Raw genomic sequence first — 10,198 nt, forward strand, 5'->3', positions numbered from 1 at the left:
CAAGGAGTGACCAGGAACAATGGTCACAAGCTGGCGGAGGGAAGGTTTAAGTTGGACATCAGGAGGCGCTACTTCACGGTCAGGGCGGCTAGGGTCTGGAACCAGCTTCCAAGTGAGGTGGTGCAGGCTCCCACCCTGGGGGTTTTTAAGAGGAGGTTGGATGACCACCTTACTGGGGTCGTTTGACCCCAGTGCTCTTCCTGCCATGGCAGGGGGTCGGACTAGATGATCTGCTCAGGTCCCTTCCAACCCTAGAAACTATGAAACTATGTATAGAAAGAATAAAGTCAGTAGTAGGCTCAGAGCCTCATTCCTTTATGTATTTCAGTTCATGCCTGAGTAGCTAAACCTCTAATTACAGTTACAGTTCTTTTCACAAGCTTTTGTTGATTCAGATGCATCACAGCCCAGTTGTTCTTTTTGGGTCAGGTGATCTTTAATACCCTTGCAACTAATTTTCTCTGTGTTAACTTCTCCATTATTAAACCGTAATGACTCCTGCAGTCCACAGCTCCACTCTTCAATTTCTTCAAACATTCATCTACACAAGTATTTTCCCAACCCTCTTTTATGAGCTAGATATATCCTCCAGTATGTCTATGTCATCTAACATTGACAAAGCACATTGGCCAGTTCTCTTGTAGCGTAAGTGATCTAGCTCCATTTACTTTAGAGGAATTTTCTCTAAATCTAGAGATGCCTTAGCTCTCTAATGTTTCTTTTCTTAATTCACTTTCATGAAATCACAGGCATGTACTATTATTACATCTTTGTATAACACTTTTTTACCTAAGATTTCATAATAAGTTTTTCATTAAGGTTTTTCAGCTTTATGCAGCTGGAAATGCCACAGAGAACACTTTGCATTTCTTACCTGGTAGAATTTATTTTTCTTTTGGAGAGTTGCTTCTTGAACTGCAAAATTTAAGTGGCAAAGTATTCTGGGGTTAAAGCTAGGGCAGTTTTTCTATTGGACAAATACTAAATTTATTTGAAAATGAAGACATCAAAAGTATTAATGAAATATAGTTACATTTGGGAAAGAGTTTCAGTCAGCTGAGGAAAATTTCAGTGCTTTTACTATGGAACTTTTCAGATTTGTTAACTTTTTTTCAAATTGAACTTTTAAAAAAAAAAAAAAAGGAGAAAGGAGTTTTTAAGAGATCACTGTATTTTCTTGTGTACATCACACCCATGCATATAATATGCATCTTATTTTGAAAAAATCATCCTTTCTGGTAACTGAGTAGCAGCACCTAGGGTACCAAGTCTGCTGCCAGCCCTGTGTGCTGGATGGTGCCTGCAGACAAAACTGGCCAAGTACAGGGTCATGCACATGCTGGCTGTGGTATTCCAAGTCCAGGATCCCAAGCCAAATCCAGAACTATGCTAGTGCATGTGCCCATTAAGACCCAGTGCTCTGACACTGGGGCTGAACATGCATGCTGTTGTTTCTGAAGTCATGTACCAAGGCACCCCTGTGCATGGAGTCTGGGGTTGAAGGCTGGCTCCCTGGCCACATGCTAGGTTTGACCCAACATACCAGGTTTGGAGCTGTGCACCGGGTTAGGGCACAGACCAACTCCATGCAGCAGCCCAATCCGGACAGGGGTTCCTCATGGGTCTTAGAGCCACAGCAATGAATACTGTCACCACTCCCCAGTTGCCACATTTCTAGACCCATGCAGATCTGTTTTATTTGCATATAATGTGTGCACACCCCACTTTTCACCAACGGGTTTTAGGGAGCGGGAGGAAGGTGTTGGTTATTTATGAAAAAATATGGTAAATAAGCAAAAAAAATTGAAACATCATGTTTTGAGCTGAACAAAATATTTCAGATGCACTAGGGATAAAACTTTTCTCTTTGTTTCCTCAAAAAAACCAAAACAGTTTTGGGACAAAGCACTGTCACGAACCCACAACCGAAACCATCGGTCAGTTTCTACCTGGAGAGATGTGCGCAGTGGTGCCCCTCAAGGCCCTGTCCTTGGACCAGTACTGTTCAATATCTTCATCAGTGATTTGGATGAAGGTGTAGAAAGCACTCTGCCCAAATTCGCAGATGACACTAAACTATGGGCTATAGTAAACACACTAGAGGGTAGGGAGTGAATTCAGGCAGATTTAGAAAGACTGGGGAAGTGGGCGAATCAGGATAGGATGCAGTTTAACAAAGATAAATGCAAAGTGCTGCACCTGGGGGGAGAGAATCACCAATGCACCTATAGACTGGGAAGTACCATTCTAAGTAGCACAGCAGCTGAAAGGGATCTCATAGTCGATGCAAAAAAGAACATGAGTCGCCAATGTGATGAGGTAATAAGTAAGGCTACCCGCACTCTTTCTTGCATTATTAGGTGAATTGCAAGCAGATCTAGGGAGGTGATACTTCCCCTGTATGCGGCATTGGTGAGGATGCAGCTGGAGTACTGAGTCCAGTTTTGGGTGCCGCACTTCAAAAGGGATGTGGATAACCTTGAGAGGGTCCAGAGGAGGGCCACTCATATGGTTGAGGACTTGTGAGAAAGATCCTATGAAGACAGATTGAGGGACCTGAATCTCTTCAGCCTCTACAAGAGAAGGCTGAGAGGTGATCTCATGACCATCTACAAACTCATCAAGGGGGGTCAGCAGGGAATAGGGGATACTCTTGTTTACCAGGGCACCCCTCGGGATTACTTGAAATAACGTCCATAAACTGAAGGAGAGTCGATTTAGATTGGACATCAGGAAGAAATTCTTTATGGTGAGTGTTGCCAAAATATGGAATGGGTTTCCAGGGAAAGTGGTGCTTTCCCCTACCTTGGAGGTGTTCAAAAGGAGATTAGACAAGCACCTGGGTTGGGGTTACTGACCCCAGGGCTCTTTCCTGCCCAGGGCAGGGGGTTAGACTTGATGATCTAATAAGTCCCTTCTGACCTGAGAAATCTATGAAATCTATGAATCCACTATGTTTGAAGTGTTCATGCAATGCCATGTTTGTTTCCCTAAATTAAGTTTCCTAATATATAGAATGTTCTAGTGTCTATAAACAGCCATGGCTAGGTTATGTCTAATTTTTTTTATTTGTATATTTATATATGTTATGAGGTTTGGTATGGATGTAGTTCCATACTAGAGTATAACCAGTCAAAGAGGACAGATGAAACTTCAGGAGAGACAAAGACTGTTCACACCTAGGGATCAAAGACCAAGCAGCTTGGAAAAGTAAACTCTTAAATTTAAATTTCCAAAGCTGTACATATCAGGTGTTGAGGCCTGAACCGGACAGGAGAATTGCTTTTTAGGAGAAATAACCATCTACCCAAATAGTATTGGATTACAGCTGGAAGACTGGACTAATAATCTGTTTGATAGGATGTACATTTTCCTTCAGTCATAAATGGGTCAGTAAAGATGCCTGACTGGTTTACGAGATGTACTTTATATACACCATATTTGATCTTCACGTATCCTATAGAATAGAGGTAGGCAACATTTTTTGGCCAGAGTGCCAAAAAAACCCACGTTGTCTACCTTGGAAGGTGTCAGAGTGCCAGCATGCCAGAAAAATAAAATGAGGGCAGGGGGGTGGTACATGGCAGGACGCCATGCATATTAGTATATTTAATAATCATAAATGTTGCTTTTGTTGTTGTGTATTCCTGTTTTTGTCATGTTGCAGTGGGAGAGAGAAGGAAGAGAGAGAGAGAGACAACCAGACACACGCACATGCACACAGAACCACATGTGTACAGACACAGAGAACCAGAACACACCCAGAACAGACACGTACACCCACACATCCAGAACCAGACACACACGTGTACACACAGACGCACACAACCAAATGCGCATGCGCACAGAGCCGGGCTGCTGGGCCACCAGACATATTCCAACCCAACAATGCCCTGGGCCCACCAGAGGCCCTGGGCTTCCCCAGGGAGCCAGCCCCTGGGCTGCAGCACAGCTGGCCAAGGCCCAGGCCCTGGCCCAGAGCCTGCCCATCAGCCCAACCACCCACCTATTCCACACAGGTAAGGCCCTAAGCTGGCAGGACCATTCAGGGCATCTAAACCATTATCCCCAGAGAGGCTGGGAGAGGACACAATGGCACATCCTCACCACAATCCCTCCACCCTGGTGCCAAGGCAGTGGGCATAGGGGGGGCATCAAGGGGTGTTTTCCACCAGGAAACCAAACCAGACTGGCTCTGGACTTATAGCTCTGCCTATACATAACACCCTGCTGGGTCCAGGGCACTGCTCTGGAGTTAGGCCAGCACAGCAGGGGAGGGGAGAGCTGGGCTGGAGCCAGGGGAGTCTGTCCTTGTACCCTGAAGAGACCGAGGCAGTAAGCCAGAGCCGTCTCAAGGGCTCCTGGGGCATAACCCCCTCCCCCAGACCCTGGTCCCAGGGTACAAATCCCACCCTCACTCAGCTGCAATTCACAGAGGCACTGGGGAGTGGGGGACTTGCCCATGGCACATTTCAGTCTCTTCTCGGTAGTCAAGCGGCAGACAAAAGAGAAGGGTTTGGAGCAGAAGAGCAACCCTGAAGGTGTGAGAACACCCCTGGAGTGCATCTCTGAAGTGCATCTGGCCACATTTAGGGGGGTCCACTGAAATTTTTTCTGATTCTTCAGTTCATCCCCTGAACAAAAACCCATTGTTCACTCAGCTGTGTTCAGGACCAGCCTGCTATGAAGGTGCACGGCATTATTATAGGAAACCTAATTTGGAGGACACCTATGTATGTGCCTGAAATATCTACCACCATCACACTTGAGAAGGGTCAGCTCCTGTTTAGAAATACATGTGAAGTGAGTCACCGTTTCTTTCCCATTCTCCTCAGTATACTTTGTTACTGTAGTGCACACCATTTAAGTGCTTTACCAGCAGCAAATAGTTAAGTCCCCGCTACCCTGCAAGGGAAGAATATGTTGGCTTTCTCTCTCTGACACAGACAGTGAAGTAGTCACAGAAAAGCTGAGATTTAGCCAGTGTTGCACAGGGAGAGTCTGTGTTAGAGCCTGAACCGAAATCTCTTAACTTTCAGGCTTGTGCTTTGAAAACCCTGGAGAAAGAAATCCTCTCAAGGACTGCAGTTATAACAAAGCTTTGGGTCTTGACTGATTAAACCTATGGTTCCATTAAGAAGTTAGTCCCGTTGAATTCTGTGGGATGTTCAGCAGGCTTCAGACCTCCACCAGTGCAGATTAAAATATAGGATTGCAGCCTCTGTTCAGAGTGGTCTTTTTGTGGGGGTGGACTTGAATCTCTCACTTTCAAAATATACCAGAATCTAGGATTACTGGTTAGGTATTGAATTATTGTCATTACAAATGAGTGTTCAAGCACCTGATGTTCTACTGAGTGCATAATGGGTACTCCCACAGTTATGTTAATCTTTTAAATGTTAGCCCAATACATGTTCATTATGTCAGGGAGATAAAGGAAAAAAGAAAGTTTATTTTCTTTTTTTTCTGCTCCAATTTGTAAATACTACTGGAAAAGGAATGGCAAGCTCTGGGAGACCTCTTTCCCTCCTTATGAGAAGGTGAAACTTGAGGGGGTGCTGCTGTACTTTTTCTAAAAAATTGGAAGCTGTCCAAGGTCCTCCCAGTTTGGCTTCCTAGGTAAAAGTAGAACAACAAAGGAAGATAAACTATTTCTTGAAGTGCTGGTGCTTGACCTCTTGAGGCTGTTGTGGTAGATACTTTAAAGAGAAGCTAGTGCATCACAGCCCATAGCCAGGCTGCAGAGCTGCTTTACAGGTGGTGATGCTGTTTTGGGGGTTTTATTTTCAGCAGAAAAGGCAAATCATCTTCCTGAAGAAAAGAGTTTTATGGTCCCTCTAGAATACAGAAAGGTCAAGCTGTTTCCATTGTGATGCTGTCACTCACACTTTTCACATCTCTGATTTGACATCCAAATTTGTCAGATGTCATTTGATGTCCCGATCACAGTTGCACGATTACCAGCCAGAGAAGGTAGAATATAAGATTTGGGCTAAGAACTTACCTAGTCTTTAAAGCAAGATTGCAGGCCATCCATGGAGCTTTGATTACTTGTACAGTAGCAGGGAAACTCCAGTTTTTGTGTAAATGCCCACACACAGATTTAAGTCACCTCCCTACTTTTGAACGAATTTTTAAAAAGTAATAATTGATTAGGTTTTTTTTAATATTAAAAATAAAAGAATATATTTAACCTTATGGCCTCTTGAACAGGTGGGGAAAACACACCTGTGATAGCAGGGATACCAGTTTTTAAGCTGATGAGTCAAAAAGGGTCAGCTTCTGTTAAACCAAGCGGTCAGCTCAGTTAAACCGAAAACATGTATTAAATGTTGATGTAAAAGCAGCTTATATTCTTTACACGTTTTTCATCATCCGGATGTCTGTTTTTCTGCTTTTCTATTTTTCTGTTTTTCTATTGCAAAAGACACCATTTCAAACCAGCTTCTAATCTTGTGCACGCTGATTTTGCTTGTGTATATAGGCCAATCAGGTTAATGTGCTCAACTTGTGCATATAACTGACCATTCTCCTGCTCAAGTGCAGTAGCTTGTTTGTCAAGGTTCTTTGGGTGAATCTGATATAATAAAAAAATATATATATCTTTTATTAGACCAACTTAAATAGTTAGAAAAATTTTTTAAGCAAGCTTGACCTCTTGAGGCTGTTGTGGTAGATACCAAGGGTTTTTGAACCCAAAGGCTTGCTTTAAAAGTTTTTTCAAACTATTTAAGTTGGTCTAATAAAAGATATATATATTTTTTTATTATATCAGATTCACCCAAAGAACCTTGTCTGCCTATGTCCTTAGGCCAACACAGCTACAGCTTACACCCCTATAGTTTGTTTGTAAAATTGGCTGAAAGATATAAAACAAATAACCCCAGAATGGGAAAAATGGGATCTGCCAGACCACATAATTCCAAGTAAAAAATAAGTAAATATCAAGAAAGTCACAAAACTCTTAACTGCAAGGCAGTGTACTGCTTGGAGTTCTCAGATTACACTTGAAAATTAATGCACACTCTGTGCTCACAATTGGCTGCAAAAGAAAAAGAATAAAGCCTATGCTAATTATAGCAAATCAGATTAGAGGTGATGTTTAATCCTTGAGACCTTCTTCAGGTTGTGGAAAAAATAGAAGCAGTTAACTGTCACTAATCTTATCTCCTATTCCTAGTATGTGCTTGATTACATAAGTTACAGCTTTAGGAACATATTGGCCTAGTGAGACAGTTAATAATTTGACTAATAAGCTTGAGAATTTAGGAAACAATCTTCAGCTCTGAAGTTGGTTTAAAAATGTCTTTACACATGCCTATAAATTGTCATTTCATTAGAGCTCCACTGATGGTGTTATATCAAACCATTTAGCAGTAACATTGTGAATAGTCTATTTCTGATTTCACTTTAAAACATATATGCACAGGCACCTTCTGTCACCTTTATAATGCACTGGTTTTAATTACTATTTAGTTCAGAATTTGATATTCAAGGTGTATTTTTCTCCCTGCCTCTCAAAAATGGCTTAAAATAAGTAAGGTGCTTTTTAGACACAGAGATGTTTTAGATGCTCTGAGGCCTTTAAATTTTAGCTTCTAAGTGTTATCAATGTGATCATAATCCTGCCATGATCATAATCCTGCAACAACTTTCATGCTCCACTCGTGAGTAATTTTGTTCACTTCAAAGTGACTGTGTTCAAATACAGAAAGATAATCATGTACCTAAGAGCCTAAGATTCAGGGTCTTAAGCTGTTTAGGTATCTACCTCTGAGTTCACAAAGCACTGCAAAGTTCTGACCTTGTAATTCATGCTTATGTTAAAGGCAGCGCACGTTTGTGTGGCTAAAACACTACAGAAATGTGTGTATGTATGCCGTAGGCTAGCTTGTGTATCATGCTGGTACCCTCCCTGACCACCACAGACTTTCTTTTTAAACAGGATCTTTTTACTTTAGAAGAAGCTGCAGCATATGACTTTGGTCATTAATTTTTTGTTATTTTCTGAATGGTTTCATTGTGATGGTCCCAAAAATTAGGCCTGGAAAAGATCTACCAAATAATCTGGACCACCCGTGCTGAGATCAAATGGCTCTTTGCAGCATATTCTTCACTGCTTTGCCAAGTTTCAGTTTAAAGTCCTTAAGCAATTAGGCATCTATCACTGCACTTGGGGAAGCCATTTCACATTGTAATATAATTCACTGCTACACTCAGTGTCAAAAAAATTGCCTACATTTTCACTTTCTCAGTTTCCTTCCATTGGACCCAGCAATCCCTCCCTCTGTAGCATCCTAAACATTTGCTTCTTGTCCTGGGTGCTTAAATTCTTCAGATTGCTGTAAATGATGCCCCCTTCCATTTCAGTCATCATTACATATTTAGTTCTTTCCCTGTTTCTTCATAAATCAGTCCTAGTCCTAGTATATTCCGTGCAATTTAGGGTGTTCCTATATTAAAAAAATGTGTCCATATATCTGCATAATTGACCCAAAGTGGGGCTGGCTTTTTTTTCAATGTTTGGTATTGCCAGCTCACATCTAACCTATTTCCCATTCTCACCCCTGAATGACAGGGATTAATATTTTCCTTAGATTATTTAGGGTTTCTAAATATTGACAATAATTATAATGCTAAATAAACCTAGATGGTATCCTTAGATACATGAATGATCTAGATGAGGGGTGACCAACCTCCAGCATGGGTACCACAAGTGACACAGACAGTCTCTGTGTGTGGCTTGCAATGCATTGGGGCAGGGGCCGGGGAGTGGAGGCAGGCAACAGAGTGGCAGATAGGGCAGGAAGCAGAAAGAAGAGCATCCAGTCAGGCAATGAGCACAGGGAAGGAAGCAGAAAGTGGAGCAGCAGATTGGGTAAGGGAAAGGTATTCAAGTGGCACTTGGGGAAGGCGCAGGGCTAATTTGTTGCATGCCTGCCAGAAGGATTACCCCCGTCCCCAACTGATCTAATGATTTAATACCAAGCAAGGGAGAATGTGAGGTAGGGGGAGTATGATTATTCCTCAGATATTTGAAGAGTGTAAATGCCAAGGTGGGAGAGGAATTTTTTAGAGCAATTCAAGGAAATGTAACAAGAAGAGAGGCAAATAAGGAAGAAAGGATATCCTAACAGTGAGGTCGTAAGTAAGTTCTGATAAGTTTCCCAAAGGAAGTGGTGGAAGTCCGGCACTTAAATCAGTGACAACTAGACAGAACAAAACACTCAACGTTGCTCTGGGGGGAACAAAGGCAGAGAGACACTGATCTAAAGTGTTGGTTTCTGAGTTTCTACAAATTTTTTAATTTATGAGCCTCACTTGCCACTAAGTGCTAATGCTGATTAGCCTGTTTCTCAATGATGGTCATTTTACTGAATATAGAGTCCAGTAAACATCTTGCTCAGCATTGCACTGTTCTGCATGCCCAGCTGGCTGTGGTTCATGTTAGTTCACGGTACTAAAATAACTTTGTGCTCCATGTTAAGATTTGATCATTGGGAGCAAGCGTGACCCCTATCATCATGACAAAAAAGGGGATTGAACCACTGATTTCCACAGCTCATGCATGAGTTTCTATAGTTTGAGCAAAAGAATGAGGCTGTCTAGAATTAGCCACAGAGCAGGACATAGGATGCATATCCAATCCAATTGGATGCAGCAGGTGACACAAGAGAAAAACAAAATAATCTCTTACGTAGCTGAGCATAGAGCCTACAACTTCCTTGGCATATTTAGATACAGGTGAGGATCCAGCCCTACTTTGAATAGCTAAAAATATAAAAAAACAGGAAATCAATGAAGAGTGAAAGAAAAGAATGCAGCATATTGGGAGAAAGCTAGCAGAAACACATGTGCACGCAAACTATTGTACCTTGGCTTATTTTTGTTGCTTAGGGTCTTCGTACTCACAGATTGACTCTCTTATTTTGCACTCGATCTCTAACACCAGAAATGGGTATTAGAAGAGATGAGAATGATCAGATCACTATTAGCAGGGTAGTAACCTGGCATATAAAATAGGAGATGTTTCATATAGATTCCCACAAATTGGGCTATCTAATTGCAGATTAGGTGGTATGGAAAATAGATCCTGGAGACTGGCTATCTTATACAAAAAATAAAGGTTATCTGTAGTGATAAAGCTTACTTTAATCATTGGACTACTATTACTTTAAATAGCAAATGAGTGTTGCAA

At 41.8% G+C, this 10,198-nt stretch overlaps 1 protein-coding gene across 2 annotated transcripts in view; it reads left to right on the forward strand.

Moving 5' to 3' along the window:
• BACH2 (BTB domain and CNC homolog 2) overlaps positions 1 to 10,198 on the forward strand; it is a 231,169-nt gene that overhangs the window by 167,780 nt on the left and 53,191 nt on the right. The window lies entirely within an intron of this gene.

The sequence above is a fragment of the Gavialis gangeticus genome, unplaced genomic scaffold (genome assembly GCF_001723915.1).
Source record: "Gavialis gangeticus isolate Ggan-Ray unplaced genomic scaffold, GavGan_comp1, whole genome shotgun sequence".
Taxonomy (NCBI): Eukaryota; Metazoa; Chordata; order Crocodylia; family Gavialidae; genus Gavialis; species Gavialis gangeticus.